Source organism: Lepisosteus platostomus, unplaced genomic scaffold, assembly GCF_059453375.1.
Source record: "Lepisosteus platostomus isolate fLepPlt1 unplaced genomic scaffold, fLepPlt1.hap1 Scaffold_42_H1, whole genome shotgun sequence".
Classification (NCBI taxonomy): Eukaryota; Metazoa; Chordata; class Actinopteri; order Semionotiformes; family Lepisosteidae; genus Lepisosteus; species Lepisosteus platostomus.
In genome coordinates, this window is record NW_028291665.1 from 378,314 (window position 1) to 394,394 (window position 16,081).

At 46.8% G+C, this 16,081-nt stretch overlaps 9 non-coding genes across 9 annotated transcripts; 6 read left to right on the forward strand and 3 right to left on the reverse strand.

Moving 5' to 3' along the window:
• Positions 1 to 966: 966 nt before the first annotated feature.
• On the reverse strand, positions 967 to 1,048 carry trnas-cga (transfer RNA serine (anticodon CGA)). Its single transcript has one exon. It is a non-coding gene; the product is annotated as a tRNA-Ser (tRNA).
• Positions 1,049 to 3,482: 2,434 nt separating this feature from the next.
• On the reverse strand, positions 3,483 to 3,564 carry trnas-gcu (transfer RNA serine (anticodon GCU)). Its single transcript has one exon. It is a non-coding gene; the product is annotated as a tRNA-Ser (tRNA).
• Positions 3,565 to 12,402: 8,838 nt separating this feature from the next.
• LOC148633843 (U5 spliceosomal RNA) lies at positions 12,403 to 12,519 on the forward strand. Its single transcript, XR_015933817.1, has one exon. It is a non-coding gene; the product is annotated as a U5 spliceosomal RNA (small nuclear RNA).
• A 391-nt stretch (positions 12,520 to 12,910) lies between these two features.
• Positions 12,911 to 13,027, forward strand: LOC148633844 (U5 spliceosomal RNA). The gene has a single exon (XR_015933777.1). It is a non-coding gene; the product is annotated as a U5 spliceosomal RNA (small nuclear RNA).
• A 391-nt stretch (positions 13,028 to 13,418) lies between these two features.
• Positions 13,419 to 13,535, forward strand: LOC148633845 (U5 spliceosomal RNA). Its single transcript, XR_015933815.1, has one exon. It is a non-coding gene; the product is annotated as a U5 spliceosomal RNA (small nuclear RNA).
• A 391-nt stretch (positions 13,536 to 13,926) lies between these two features.
• LOC148633846 (U5 spliceosomal RNA) lies at positions 13,927 to 14,041 on the forward strand. Its single transcript, XR_015933814.1, has one exon. It is a non-coding gene; the product is annotated as a U5 spliceosomal RNA (small nuclear RNA).
• Positions 14,042 to 14,434: 393 nt separating this feature from the next.
• On the forward strand, positions 14,435 to 14,551 carry LOC148633847 (U5 spliceosomal RNA). The gene has a single exon (XR_015933824.1). It is a non-coding gene; the product is annotated as a U5 spliceosomal RNA (small nuclear RNA).
• Positions 14,552 to 14,941: 390 nt separating this feature from the next.
• Positions 14,942 to 15,056, forward strand: LOC148633848 (U5 spliceosomal RNA). The gene has a single exon (XR_015933807.1). It is a non-coding gene; the product is annotated as a U5 spliceosomal RNA (small nuclear RNA).
• Positions 15,057 to 15,815: 759 nt separating this feature from the next.
• On the reverse strand, positions 15,816 to 15,957 carry LOC148633849 (U4 spliceosomal RNA). Its single transcript, XR_015933840.1, has one exon. It is a non-coding gene; the product is annotated as a U4 spliceosomal RNA (small nuclear RNA).
• Between the last annotated feature and the right edge of the window lie 124 nt (positions 15,958 to 16,081).

Sequence of the window (16,081 nt, forward strand, 5' to 3'; positions counted from 1 at the left end):
CCAACGCTCAGAACCCGGGCCTTCAAAAAAGACGCTTTTTTGGTGCTCTGTGCAAAAAGCGTCGACATCTGCTTCCAGCTGTAAAATGCCATTCGCGGACGCTGAAGAACTTATTTGCAAGGGAGCGGGTACAAGCAATTTGGCATTTTAAAACCACCAGGAACACCGAACAGGCGCGCTTCTTTGCTTGCGCCGAAACACAACGACAGGAGGTGGACAACGTAGTCGGCAGGATTCGAACCTCTTTCTGTCTATTATATACTAAATGTTCTCTTGTCTGTCTCTTGTTTGTATAGAACTGAATGTCCCTGACAATGTACTGTTAGTTTTAATTGAAGAAAGGCATTTGTGTTCAAATATATCAGACAAGTTTACGTAACTGCTCATGCGACACTCAGTTGTAATTAGTCAAGAAATAAAGTCGAACAACAGCTGCGGGTTTGATTCTGAACGTATCAGATTGCAGCACCTTTTACTTCCATTGACAAATGATAGAGATTCGAAGAGAGATCCTTCAGACCAGCAAGCAAACCCACGGCTATTTCGGTTTTCTATCTAGGCAACGTTGGTGTCTGCAATAGCATACATGAAAGCGTGATGCAATTTCTGTGGCTAAATTTGTTGCACGTCATGCACAGTAAGAGTGTTTCTAACACCAAATAAAAAGTCAACAATTAGCGATTACGCCTTCTCCTCAGTTAACCCACTGAAACCCTTGCTGTTAACAGTTCTTTAATGCATGCTTTACGAGCACCTACATATTGTGTCGGTTCTTTCAGTTTTATTCATTAGGTTTTCAAAGGCATAAGTAGAACACCAGAGGTGCGAACGCAAGATGTGTGGTTATTTGAAGAACTCATTTCCATGGCAGCGGGGCCAAGCTATTTAGTGTTTTTATAGTACCAGAGAAGGAGAAGCGGCACTTCACCTTTGCCGCGCAGGCACAAGGAGACGTGCGGCAGACGCCGTAGTCGGCAAGATTTGAACCTGCATGGGGAGTCCCCAACGGATTTCGAGTCCATCGCCTTAACCACTCGGCCACGACTACAGCGAGTTCACCATCGCCGCATTCCTCCTTTAATCTAACACGGAGTGCGACGTGGCTGCGGAAACCTTTTCAAAGTCGCTCTCCGTTAAAAAAAAATAATACCTTTGACAAAATACGTGCCGGCAGACAGACACGCCTCAGAGGGTTTAAGGCTGGCTTCATGTCGGAATGATAAAGTCTCCCCGTCCGGACATGAAAATGCCACTTTGTTACACACAAAAAAAGAATCAACAACAGAGAAATGCCCACAAGCATTTGAAAAGCCGCACCACGTCGCACTTGAAATAGCTCTTACATTAGTGGTAGACACAGGAATCGCATTTTTATTTACGCTCTTACCAACGCGATGGAAAGCAAAACAAAGCAAAGCAGAGCAAAACAAAACGAACAAACGAAAACCCTGCACATAACGCCGTTACGTGCCCAAGTGGTATTGTACGTCATCCTAGCACTGCACCCCGGGGCGTACGGTACATGGGAACGAGCACACGCCACGAATCGTCTCGAATCACTCCCTACAGCTGTAAGGCACCTTGAAGCGTGCACCCCCAACATTCTTCTTTGCGCATCTGTGAAAGGTAAACTCTTGAGCAAACTCTGAACCAGCTCTAAGGAAACTAATCCGATTAGACGTTACTTTGACTCATCTTCTTACGCTCAGTGCCGGATTGCTCAAACTCCAGCTAGGGTTAGGGTTAGCATTCCCACGCTACTTAGACACTTTGTTTACGCTCAGTGCTGGATTTTGGGAACTTCAGGACGAGTGGGAATTTTCTCCTATCTGTCCATTCTGTTTTGTTTTGGAGACTCTTGGCTGCCTATGTTGTACAGTGCCGCGTGAAGGAAACATTTTCCAAAACTGTGTCAGCTCAAGAGTTGTAAGAAAACCTCTCCAGCTGCTACAACTCTCTTCATTTTTGTCATTTAATGTGACACTCGATGTATAACTGGAGCCTCACATATGCAAATGGTGCGGCTCCAGTTCGACACCCAGTTCGACACCACTTTACAGTATATGACAAAAGCATGGCAAACTGTGCCGGACCAGCAGATAACTTCCGCTTATTTTGACCATATTAAACATTGGAAATCTTCCCACTTGCATTTGTGACACTTGATTTTGGCTCCACCTAAGAAACTCTTAAATCTTCTAACACTTTTCTCTTCTCCCGCAACACACTTGTCTGTCGGCACTATGTGGAAGCGTTGCATGACAACCCATCTCACCACGGAAAGGAACCTAACAGCTTTGGTAAGAGAGTAGAATTACCTGAAGAACTGCTTTCCATGGAAGCAGGACCAAGCGATGTAGCATTTTTATAGTACCAGGAAAGGAGAAGCGGCACTTCGCCTTTGCCACACAGGCACAAGGCGACGTGCAGCAGACGCCGTAGTCAGCAGGATTCGAACCTGAGCAGGGAGTCCTCAATGGATTTCAAGTCCATCGCCTTAACTCTTCGGCCACAACTACAGTGAGCTCGCCGCCGCCGCATTCCTCCTCCGGAGTGCGAGGTGTCTGCGGAAACCTTTTTAAAGTCGCTCTCCGTTAAAAAAAAAATACCTTTCACAAGATACATGCCGGCAGACAGACACGCCTCAGAGGGTTTAAGGCTGGCTTCACGTTCAAATGATAAAGTCTCACCGTCCGGATGTCAAAATGCAACTTTGGCATACAGAAAAAAAACATCAACAAACCACAAATGTGGACAAGGATTTTACAAGCTGCACCACACTGCACTTTCAAAAGCATTTACATTCGTGTTAGACGCAGGAATTGTCCTTGTTTTGCGCGCTTACGAACGCCATACAAATAAAACAGGTCTACGGGTCTGAAACCTGCTCCACGGAAAACAGTTCTGTTGCGCTTTTGATCAAAGGGAGATTCTCTGTTCTTACTTTTTCATGACATAACACCCAAAGGGGCTTCTTTGGAGCTGGATTCCAACCAGCATCCTAAAGTTTCTTGGTCGTATCCTTTACAGTCCTCTGTTCGGTCGACATGGAACAGAAGGGGGCAGCTTTCCTCACACATACAGTGCAGTTCTGCATCAGACCTCTAACTCGTTTCCTTAGCTTGGATTTAAGCCACGAAGCAGGCTTCTACTGTATAAACGTCTAGAGGAATCACAAACTATTTGAGAGGCCATCATCCCAGGGGGAACTGACAAAGTCTATCCCTAAACACCTAGCGCAGTCTCTCGAGAGACTGTCAAAAATCGCTTTCTCCGTTTGTGCTGCAAGTAAGTGAAAATGCGGTCTCAACCCAGAGCCACTTGGCAGCAGCGGCACGTAAATACTGTTACTGCCACTGCTCGATACCGACGTTAGCCTACTATACCATGTTCAGCCACCGCTAGAAAATGTACAGCTCTAGTACTGGAGCAAACAGAAGGAGGGCCAACATCTAACAGGCACACGTGTCAGACATAGAGAGCGCCGAGGATGGGATTCGAACCCATGCGTGCAGAGCACAATGGATTAGCAGTCCATCGCCTTAACCACTCGGCCACCTCGTCAATGAGACTGGGCTGTCCAGACACGGGTTGGCACGCTCCAGATGATCTTTTTCTTTTTTTTCCCTCGTACTCGAGGGTCCTTTTCCTGTTCCACATGCGATTTCAACATTTTCCTTGGGAGATGTCAAGCCAGCAAGCCACTGCTGTGGTTCAGTGGCCAGTGTGGAGTTCAGTGGCCCTGTTGTACACAGAAAGCACATTGAGCTCCTTGGACATGAAAAGTTCCAGATAAAAGCCATTTGTCATCCTTTCTCTTGGTGTCGATGTTGCTATTGTATGTAAAGGTGGCAACTTGCTCAGCGAGCAGGCGGAGCACACACCGAATGCAGATGTGTCTGAGTGGTGTGTCCAAGTGGCTGCAAAAAAACAGCACTCCCGGGGCGCCGTGGCTTAGTTGGTTAAAGCGCCTGTCTAGTAAACAAGAAATCCTGGGTCCGAATCCCAGCGGTGCCTTTTTTTGTGCTGTGTTCTCGAACAGAACTGGTCATTTTGGACAACCGCATACGCCTAGACTTAATTAAATGCAAGTATTCATTTCCTGTCTTGAACGACTTGTTTTTCTTAAAATGGATGCAACTTGCAAAACATGAAATACAAACCTCGCTAATCAGCGCTCGCGGCTGGCAAAAAAAAAAGAAGTCAGCAATGTTTTTTTTCTTTAACCTTAACCCTGCTAATGGAGAAGAGTTAAACGACCGAGTCTATGCAGCTTAAACGGTGCTCACGTCGGGTTCTTAGCTGAAAGGGTGATAAATCCCGCTCACCCCAGTCCTTAATCTTTTAAAAGGATACAAAATTGAACCTAGTCGCCACATCACATACATCCTGTTCAACGATAAAAAGGTGACATCTATCCTCGATCCAGAGTAAATCCCACGTTGAGGGCATATTTTTTTCCACTTTACCATGAGTCGGGCTCGGCTGCACAGAGGCGAGAGCAGAGCAATGAGGTCACGGGGACAGGAGAGCCACACGCTGGCGGTTTAAACACGCGGAAGAAAACTGAGGGATCCACAGTATGTGGACCCTCCGTGCGCCATCAGTCCGCACTCCGGACTCTGAATCCTGCCATCCGAGTTAAGATCTCGGCGGAACCTGAGGCGCAGTTCTTTCTTAAAACGTAATCTGGTGAGCATTTCTAGAATCGTACTTGTATAGATGCAGCCTTTAATGTGTTGCTAGGTTAAAATTGATGACTTCTTGAACTTCAGTAGGCAACTGCCCTCTTGATTTTGGATTTAATTTCTTTATTACAGGGGCGCTTTTATGAAGACCGAGTCATGTTCAGGTACTTTGCTTGATGGAGGAAGCATATTTCGGACTCTGTGATCTGCTCACCTGGAAAGGTCTGCTGTACTACTACAAGAGAGAAGTAGAGTCTGGAAGAATGGACAATTTTATGATGCTTTGGAAGATAATGTTTTTTTTTTCTTTGAAATTGAAATGAATCAGAATATCAGTGCAAAAGACAAACTCTTGGTTTGGTTTAAAGAGATATGGTTTTAAAACAGACAAAATGTAGAAAACAGGTGTTTCTCACTTTTGGAAGAGAATGGACCGGGGGTAATATTTTACAAGTTATATAATAGTAAAATATTATATAATAGGGGTAATAGTCGCGAGGGGCTTCAGCTTTTTCGTGCTTAATATGGTGCGCTGTGGCCACGGCAGATATGGGATCTATAAAAGCCGAAAATTCTCCGATCATTGCCTGACACAGCTCCTCAAAGCTATTACAGACCTCAGGTCCTTGTCTAGACATCCACTCGTGGACCGCTCGGCTGGTAGTTTTCCTTACTAACATAGCCTTTTCCTGTTCGGACGCTTCGGGCATAAACTGCAAAGTATATCTCAGCTCATCAATGTAGGTCTCCACATTATTCCCTGACACTGTCGGGTCAAACCTTTCTACATCTTTGGCTAACTGCCTCAGGGAGTGGAGGTTAATTTTTACAGTTTCTCCGTGGGCAGGGAGACGGCCGTGATCAGGAGCAGGGGGTCTATGCCTGAATTGAATCGCCCTTGCGTCTCGCGCAGGACTCGGCGATCTCCCCCATGCCGATCCGACCACAGACCCTGGCCGGGAGAAACCTCCTGGGTGAGCGCTCCGGGCTGCTAGGTGGGCTGGCATGTAAGTGGGATCTAGCCTGTTTTGCTTCCAGTACGGCAGCATCTAACTCCTTTTGCCTTTCCTGGCTGAGCTCATTTAAACTCTCAATTTCTTTTTCTTTTTCTTTCAAGCTCGCTTCTAGGTCTCTCCTAGCTACCTCAGCCGCAGTTTCTCTAGCAGACAGGTCATCTAATTTACCTAAAACTTCCCTGAGTCTGTCTTCACTTTCCTCACTTTTCACTCTCTTTTCTCTGATTATATCCAACAACTCAACTCGCTCCGCCTTATATCTTTCTAGCTTTCCCTGAAGCGTTTGAAACTTTGTCAGCTCGGACAAAGACAGTTCCAGCTGTTTAGCTAGATTTAAGGCGAAACTAGATAGGACCTGAACTGCGTTCACAGACCCTCCTGTGTTAAGCTGGTTCGCTACCTTAGCTACTAAATCTACTTGCAGCTTCTCAATATCATCAAAGTTCAACTTTTCGATACCGCTCCAGTAACCAGGATTGTCGTCGCTAGAAATAGTACTTATAAGCGACTCCACTTCAGACATTTTAGCAGCCATTGTCATTACGTCAGAGAAACTTTAAGAGTATTACTTTTTTTCCTTTTACCAAAATACAGTATGGAATCTAAACACCCGAGCAGATGGATTTCCAATCAGCACACGTTACACTAAACGCTAGAAAACAGGGGGATTTCTTTACGCAGTTATCAGCACACCCGGTATTCGCGTATAAAAGCCACGGTGCTGTGCTGAACTTGAACTCACAGCAACATCAGTTATTCTGTGCGATTGAGTCTCATTTCATTCTAAACTCGCCCACCCAGGGACGCCATTAAATGTAGTGGTTTGATGGGTTTACTGAGACACTTATTAATTGTAGCAGTAATCACGAGGTTGTTCGTTGGGGCTTTTAGAAAATCAATCGCCAGAACAACTAACAACGCACACACACGGGTTCAATACACGAGATACATTTATTAATATAAATTGTGCACCAAACATATACTAGTCTGCCTGGATACGAGCGGCAGACCTTACTGTGAGGGTTATCAATATACAAGATATATAATCTCGAAGAGATGCAAACACAAAGAGATACACAACAGAGAATATATGTCAATATATATCGTTCGGTTACCAAATCGCTAATCAGTGTTATTACCCATTGTTACTCTAAACTCGGAAGTAAATACATTACTCATGAATTAAATTGATAACAACTTGTGTTGAGGTACAATTGAATTCTCGAGACGCAATGTAGAACATGGGGTTAACTTATCCACTGTGTATGGATTTGGAATTTCCCGGCACGAACACCAAACCAGCTGACAAGCTCTGTTGCAGCCTCTGTTCCAGCGGTTGTCCAATGGGCGTTGTGTCGGCGTCCTCTGGCTACCAGCCAACCAGTCAAGGTGCAGCTCGGAGTAGGACGGGCGGAGGAATCTGACTGCGGCGCGCAGGGCAGTCGTTGCTCCGAGGGGATCTACCAGCAGTCCGGCTGGCTAGTAGAAAGTCTCTATGCACAGAGTGTGACCGCGAGTCCTCACAAGTCACTCTTTTGCCTGGGAAGAAACTGGTTCGTTCCCGGTCCAGCGCTGCTTCTGAATAAGCTATTCAGGTTGTCGACGAGGGTCCAACTGTAGGCTGCCGTTGATCAAACGGAGCATTCACGTTAGTAGAATTCTGAGTACGTACGGGATGCTTGGCCTCGCGCTTAGAACAAAGTCCAAGTCCCTATGCAGACAACAGCAGTTGTCACGTGATTGTCTCTGAGGATGCGCGAAAATGGCCAAGGAGAGCCCCGATCTGAGCTTGCGCTCCCTTTTTGACCAAGACACAGATGTGTGCTGATTGGTTGAGAGTTTGGCGGGCATTGGAGACCCACGTGGTATTACCACGCCCTGCCAGTCCCTGATTGGTTGGTCAAGGTGAGATATAAGTCACTTACTCTTGACACTTAAGAATGCAGTCCAGATGTCCATTCAGCACTCCCTAGACAGATAGGCGCCAATGGATGACCATTGATCATGATAGCCAGGCTTAGCTAAGTGCATCCCTGTCTGGGAGCTGTTCCCTATCAAAAGAAAACAACTTAAATCAGTCTGCATGAATACTTTCTCTGTGGCTGCACCACAGAGATGGGGGGTGAGATGGGGCTTCATTTAGGACAGCATACCAACGCTTAATTCTGTCTTATTAACAAGCATTGCCGCTACACTTGTATCCCAACTTTTGCAACTCGCAACTGAAAACCCACTGAAGCTAAGCAGGTGTGAGCCAGGTCAGTACCAGGATGAGGGTGAGCTACAGGGAAAAACAAAGCTTCCAGCTGGAAGTGGTGTTAATGGGCGCTCACTCTGAGGTCTGTACGGGTCCCAATGTCCCAATATAGTGACGGAGAAGCTGTGTTGGAAAAAGGGCGCTGTCTTTTGGATGAGATGTAAAACCGAGGTCATAGTGCTCTGTGGTCATTAAAAATGACCACCAAAACCTTTGACAAAAGCTCTTGGTAATTGATGGTCTTCAATAATGCTTCTCCTTTAGGTACATTTTAAATCAGCTGAAAAATGCTGTGAAATGGGGGGGCACTTCAGGCCAGTGTAGGATTTGGGTTACAAGAACTATGAAACTGCACGAGAAAGCCCGTACACTGAATTACACGGCTTTCTATTCAAAGGACAAAAGAAATTCCCTGAGCTTGATTTTTTGCAGCACAGAGAGGACCACTGTTGTGAGGTCGGTTAGCTCAGTTGGTTAGATGGTGGTGCTAGTAACGCCAAGGTTGTGGGTTTGAGCCGCGTACGGGCCAGGTCCTTTTCTCCTCTCTTACCAAAGCTGTTAGGTTCCTTTCCGTGGTGAGATGGGTTGTCATGCAACGCTGCCACATAGCGCCGACAGACAAGAGTGTTGCGGGAGAAGAGAAATGTGTTTGAAGATTTAAGAGTGTCTTAGGTGCAGCCAAAATCAAGTGTCACAAATGCAAGTGGTTGGATTTCCATTGTTTAATATGGTAAAAATAAGCGGAAGTAATCTGCCGGTCCGGCACAGTCTGCCATGCTTTTGTCATTTACTGTAAAGTGGTATTGAACTGGGTGTCGAACTGGAGCCTCACCATTTGCATATGTGAGGCTCCAGTTATACATCGAGTGTCACATTAAATGACAAAAATGAAGAGAGTTAAAGCAGCTGGAGAGGTTTTCTTACAACTTTTGAGCTGACACAGTTTTGGAAAATGTTTCCTTCACGCTGCACTGTACAACATAGGCAGCCAAGAGTCTCCAAAACAAAACAGAATTGACAGATAGGAGAAAATTCCCACTCGTCCTGAAGTTCCCAAAATCAAGCACTGAGCGTAAACAAAGTGTCTAAGTAGCGTGGGAATGCTAACCCTAACCCTAGCGTAAAAAGATGAGTCAAAGTAACGTCTAATCGGATTAGTTTCCTTAGAGCTGGTTCAGAGTTTGCTGAAGAGTTTACCCAGTGGGCACTGATTCGTCGAATATACGTATATTCACGGCGAAAATACGGCTATACGTATATATACGTCGCCTCGACGTATAATCAAAGTCGAATTGCAACCGTAAAATCGACGACATTAATAAACGCATATATAACGTCGAAAACACATCTAACACAGTGCCTGAGGCTTTTTACTGTATGTATCGTGTGTGCCGCAACTAGGAGTATACGGCACTCTGCACAGTGTACGAAGTAAATTATTTTCGCAGTAATTAATTTACACGTGTATAATAAATATAGTAAATATAATAAATTAATTACTGCGAAAATTACTTCGTACACTGTGCAGAGTGCCGTATACTCCTAGGTAAGTTAGGTACATCTTTTTGCCCAAAACTGAAGGGGCGACATTCCTCCCTCCCCCCGTGATGCCAGGCCTGTCCCCATCCTATTCCATAATGTCATTATACTGTATATAATACCATACAACAGTGACCGATCCTTACTAACTGCATGCGTTAAAATTGCACATCAGCTCATAGCAGGGGGCACATAGCCGCGATGTATTATCAATGTTAAATTTCAACCATAATATCGACAACATTAATAAACGCATACGTTGAGAAAATATCGAACCCAGCATATTTTCCGGTTATATACCACAATGCATTGCTAGTATTCGTTGGTCACCATTTTGGACACGTTTTTCAAACGTAGAAGTATATCCGCAAATATCTCAGCAATCCTCTTTTGACGAGTAAGTATGAACAATAATAATACTATCTGAATACATACAGATCTTTCTTAATATTATTTTGATTAAAATAGTAAGTGAATAAGCAAAAAATGGCACATAAAAATAGTGGAGCTTTTTAAACGTCTGTACTTACTGCGCCCCATAAGAAATCGTTTGTCCCCATTCAAAAGAGGTTGTGCGATGTCCTGCAGCGTTCGCAAAGCAAACCTTTGACAGTTTGAAAAGAGGAATTTATTCTGCTTCCTGTGCGTGCAGTAGTTACAAAGTTGAACGTCTTTACACGATCTGCTGCAGTTTTCAGTGGGCGGGCGTTGTCAAATGGCTTGGAAAAACGCACTGTGTTTCGGCTCGGCAAACATTGTGAGCAGTGTCCTGCATGTTTTCTGTGTATAGCTGTCTTTTAACGCATACAGAATTCATTCAAAATGGGGAATGGTGTGAATGGGGAAGATGACACTAAATCGTTTTGCCGTTTCTCTATTCTTATTCTATGTTGTACTTTCAAACTTTGGGTACTCTTTAATTAGGACAGACTTTATTGCTCAACTTCTATGATGCAAGCCAAATTTTATACATTTATTTCAGCTTTGAGCTTAGTAAACCGTTCATTTTTTAGATTATACTAAAGAAGATATTAATCATCATTAATTTGGGAAGTAATATTATATAATTTTCTCCTAGCTGCGGTGCTGAAGTCCCGCCCTAAATCAGCAGAAAAAGAAATAAAGGAGCACGCAATGTGTTACTTGAAGAATGCATATGCAAGGCAGGGGGCCAGGAGATCTGGACACTGAAAATACTAGGTTTTTGGTTCTAACTGTTAGGACAATTACACAGGGTTTGCAAATAGTGGACAAAAATCGTCTTAACTTCCATTGTAATATTTTTTTTCTTGGAAATATAGAAGTTGTACATTTTAAAATGTATATTTGAATCAAAATGTGGTTTTGAGTTAGTGTGTTAATGTAATTAGTTTGTGTTTGCCGTTACTATACTGTATATTGCCATATTACCAGAATTTGTAGCTGAAGTTTAAGACTAGTTGTGTTTTTTATGATTATTGCCCATATGTTGATTGTTGATTGATTGTATACAATGTATAATTTGAAATACATATTTTTCAGGTGTGAATGTGTATTTTCACAATAAATTTCTAAACCAAATCATTGGGTTGATTTACTAGTTTCTACACCTGTAAAACCTAACTTTGATGTATAATAGACCTCTACCCATATACGTATAATAGACCTCTAAAGTTATCCGTATAATAGACCTCTAACCATATACATATAATAGACCTCTAAAGTTATCCGTATAATAGACCTCTACCCATATACGTATAATAGACCTCTAAAGTTATCCGTATAATAGACCTCCAACCATATACGTAGAATAGTCCTCTAAAGTTATCCGGAACTCCTACCATATATGTATAATAGTCCTCTAAATTTATCCGTATAATAGAACTCCAACCATTTACGTATAATGAACATCTAATCATAGACGTATAATTGACGTATAACAATAGACGTATATTAGAATTTCATTCTAGACGAATTGCAGACCACATTTAGACGTCTGAGGTATGCGTTTAATAGACGTATATTATACGTCTTTTGCCCACTGGGTTACGTCTCAACAGAAACGCTCTTTAGCTCTTTCAGTGTTATGCAGAGAACAGCGTCTGTCGAGATCACTTTTGAGTCAGCGCGAAACGCCGTGTGCTGTCAGTTTGATTTCATATTGCTCGTAGCGGCGCCCGGCTTTTGTCTGTCAAACGTTAGGTTGCGCTTCTTCATGCTGCATCGTCGGCATGAGTGGAGCTTTTTAAACGTCTGTACTTACTGCGCCCCATAAGAAATCGTTTGTCCCCGTTCAAAAGAGATTTTGCGATGTCCTGCAGCGTTCGCAAAGCAAACCTTTGACAGTTTGAAAAGAGGAATTTATTCTGCTTCCTGTGCGTGCAGTAGTTACAAAGTTGAACGTCTTTACACGATCTGCTGCAGTTTTCAGTGGGCGGGCTTTGTCAGATGGCTTGGAAAAACGCACTGTGTTTCGGCTCGGGAAACATCATGAGCAGTGTCCTGCATGTTTTCTGTGTATAGCTGTCTTTTGACGCATACAGAATTCATTCGAAATCATTGATTTCTCCAATTATCAAGGGTCCCTTAAAGGATGAGTCAAAGTAACGTCTAATCGGATTAGTTTCCTTAGAGCTGGTTCAGAGTTTGCTCAAGAGTTTACCTTTCACAGATGTGCAAAGAAGAATGTTGGGGGTGCACGCTTCAAGGTGCCTTACAGTGCGTTGTTTCCGACACAGTGTGGCCGGGTGTTTTCCGAGTTATCGCACGGATTGGGCACGCCCACAAGCCGAGAGCCGCAGGCGATGAGCCCGGGGCTGAACGGGCCCCACTGGCTAGTTTGTAAGGCCAGGTGCATTGCCAACCACGACCGGCAGCGCAGAGGCTTTGAAGGCGGTCTGGGCTCCTGCAGCTGTGCAGCCACGCACTCTGGTTTCTCTTCATCTCGTACAAATCTTTCACCTTTTATTAAAGATTTCCGTGGAGAGGAGCATGAATAAGTTCCATGCAATTTTTGTGCTTCCCTGCCTTCGGGTGGGGCGCAGCCTGGCTGGTCAAAGAGAGAAAACAAAAACGTTCGCAATCACTCTTGTTATGGCAATTGTGGCCGTCTGCTCCGCGAGTCCTCGGTCTCCGGCTGTCTGATTGGCGCTCTTTTCTTTGGGGGGCGGGAAGTGTCCGGCCGCAGGGGATCTTGGGACCTCGCTTTGCATAGCGGCTTCCCAGAGTGCGTCGTTTCCGGCACAGTGTGGCTGGGTGTTTTCCGACTTATCGCACGGATTGGGAACGGCCGCAAGCTGAGAGCCGCAGGCGATGAGCCCGGAGCTGAACGGGCCCCACTGGCTCGTTTGTAAGGCCAGGTGTATTGCCAACCATGACCGGCAGCGCAGAGGCTTTGAAGGCGGCCTGGGCTCCTGCAGCTGTGCAGCCACGCACTCTGGTTTCTCTTCATCTCGTACAAATCTTTCGCCTTTTACTAAAGATTTCCGTGGAGAGGAGCATGAATGAGTTCCATGCAATTTTTGTGCTTCCCTGCCTTCGGGTGGGGCGCAGCCTGGCTGGTCAAAGAGAGAAAACAAAAACGCTCGCAATCGGTCTTGTTATGGCGATTGTGGCAGTCTGCTCCGCGAGTCCTCGGTCTCCGGCCGTCTGATTGGCGCTCTTTTCTTTGGGGGGTGGGAAGTGTCCGGCCGCAGGGGATCTTGGGACCTCGCTTTGCATAGCGGCTTCCCAGAGTGCGTCGTTTCCGGCACAGTGTGGCCGGGTGTTTTCCGAGTTATCGCACGGATTGGGCACGCTCGCAAGCCGTGAGCCGCAGGCGATGAGCCCGGAGCTGAACGGGCCCCACTGGCTCGTTTGTAAGGCCAGGTGCATTGCAAACCACGACCGGCAGCGCAGAGGCTTTGAAGGCGGACTGGGCTCCTGCAGCTGTGCAGCCACGCACTCTGGTTTCTCTTCATTTCGTACAAATCTTTCGCCTTTTACTAAAGATTCCCGCGGAGAGAAGCATGAATGAGTTCCATGCAATATTTGTGCTTCTCTGCTTTCGGGTGGGGCGCAGCTGGGCTGGTCAAAGAGAGAAAACAAAAACGCTCGCAATCGGTCTTGTTATGGCGATTGTGGCCGTCTGCTCCGCGAGTCCTCGGTCTCCGGCCGTCTGATTGGCGCTCTTTTCTTTGGGGGGCGGGAAGTGTCCGGCCGCAGGGGATCTTGGGACCTCGCTTTGCATAGCGGCTTCCCAGAGTGCGTCGTTTCCGGCACAGTGTGGCCGGGTGTTTTCCGAGTTATCGCACGGATTGGGCATGCTCGCAAGCCGTGAGCCGCAGGCGTTGAGCCCGGAGCTGAACGGGCCCCACTGGCTCGTTTGTAAGGCCAGGTGTATTGCCAACCACGACCGGCAGGGCAGAGGCCTTGAAGGCGGCCTGGGCTCCTGCAGCTGTGCAGCCACGCACTCTGGTTTCTCTTCATCTCGTACAAATCTTTCGCCTTTTACTAAAAATTTCCATGGAGAGGAGCACGAATGAGTTCCCTGCAGTTTTTGTGCTTCCCTGCTTTCGGGTGGCGGGCAGCTGGGCTGGTCAAAGAGAGAAAACAAGCACGTTCGCAATCGCTCTTGTAATGGTGATTGTGGCCGTCTGCTCCGCGAGTCCTCGGTCTCCGGCCGTCTGATTGGCGCTCTTTTCTCTGGGGGGCGGGAAGTGTCCGGCCGCAGGGGATCTTGGGACCTCGCTTTTCATAGCGGCTTCCCAGAGTGCGTCGTTTCCGGCACAGTGTGGCTGGGTGTTTTCCGACTTATCGCACGGATTGGGCACGGCCGCAAGCTGAGAGCCGCAGGCGATGAGCCCGGAGCTGAACGGGCCCCACTGGCTAGTTTGTAAGGCCAGGTGCATTGCCAACCATGACCGGCAGCGCAGAGGCTTTGAAGGCGGCCTGGGCTCCTGCAGCTGTGCAGCCACGCACTCTGGTTTCTCTTCATCTCATGCGAATCTTTCGCCTTTTACTAAAGATTTCTGTGGAGAGGCGCATGAATGAGTTCCATGCAATTTTTGTGCTTCTCTGCCTTCGGGTGGGGCGCAGCTGGGTTGGTCAAAGAGAGAAAACAAGCACGTTCGCAATCGCTCTTGTAATGGTGATTGTGGCCGTCTGCTCCGCGAGTCCTTGGTCTCCGGCCGTCTGATTGGCGCTCTTTTCTTTGGTGGGCGGCAAGTGTCCGGCCGCAGGGGATCTTGGGACCTTGCCTGGATAGCGGCTTCCCAGAGTGCGTCGTTTCCGGCACAGTGTGGCCGGGTGTTTTCCGAGTTATCGCACGGATTGGGCACGCTCGCAAACCGTGAGCCGCAGGCGATGAGCCCGGAGCTGAACGGGCCCCACTGGCTCGTTTGTAAGGCCAGGTGTATTGCCAACCACGACCGGCAGGGCAGAGGCCTTGAAGGCGGCCTGGGCTCCTGCAGCTGTGCAGCCATGCACTCTGGTTTCTCTTCATCTCGTACAACTCTTTCGCCTTTTACTAAAGATTTCCGTGGAGAGGAGCACGAATGAGTTCCCTGCAATTTTTGTGATTTCCTGCTTTCGGGTCGCGGGCAGCTGGGCTGGTCAAAGAGAGAAAACAAGCACGTTCGCAATCGCTCTTGTAATGGTGATTGTGGCCGTCTGCTCCGCGAGTCCTCGATCTCCGGCCGTCTGATTGGCGCTCTTTTCTTTGGGGGGCGGGAAGTGTCCGGCCGCAGGGGATCTTGGGACCTCGCTTTGCATAGCGGCTTCCCAGAGTGCGTCGTTTCCGGCACAGTGTGGCCGGGTGTTTTCCAAGTTATCGCACGGATTGGGCACGCTCGCAAGCCGTGAGCCGCAGGCGATGAGCCCCGAGCTGAACGGGCCCCACTGGCTCGTTTGTAAGATCTGCGGCAGATCGTATAAAGACGTTCAACTTTGTAACTACTGCACGCACAGGAAGCAGAATAAATTCCTCTTTCAAACTGTCAAAGGTTTGCTTTGCGAACGCTGCAGGACATCGCACAATCTGTTTTGAACGGGGACAAACGATTTCTTATGAGGCGCAGTAAATACAGACGTTTAAAAAGCTCCACTCATGCCGACGATGCAGCATGAAGAAGGGCAACCTAACGTTTGACAGACAAAAGCCGGGCGCCGCTACGAGCAATATGAAATCAAACTGACAGCACACGGCGTTTCGCGCTGACTCAAAAGTGATCTCGACAGACGCTGTTCTCTGCATAACGCTGAAAGAGCTAAAGAGTGTTTCTGTTGAGACGTAACAAGCTTGTTTCTTTCTACCATGATGTTACCATGACAAAATCTGTCTTTAAACACCTTGCTCAGTCTCTGACGAGACTGTCAAGAATTGCTTTCGCCGATTGTATTGCAAACCGGCGGAAGCGGGGTATTGGGAAAAGTTTTCAACTAGCAATAATCGCGCATCGGCTAAACCTCACAGGCTACGATACTGCCACTGCGCAAAGCTGACGGTTGCCAGGCAACCGCGTGGATCCTATGGAAATCGTTATCAATCGTCTCATGGCATGTCGTTGCTGTAACGCTTCATATTTGCGGCCGGACACTTCCCGCCCCCCAAAGAAAAGAGCACC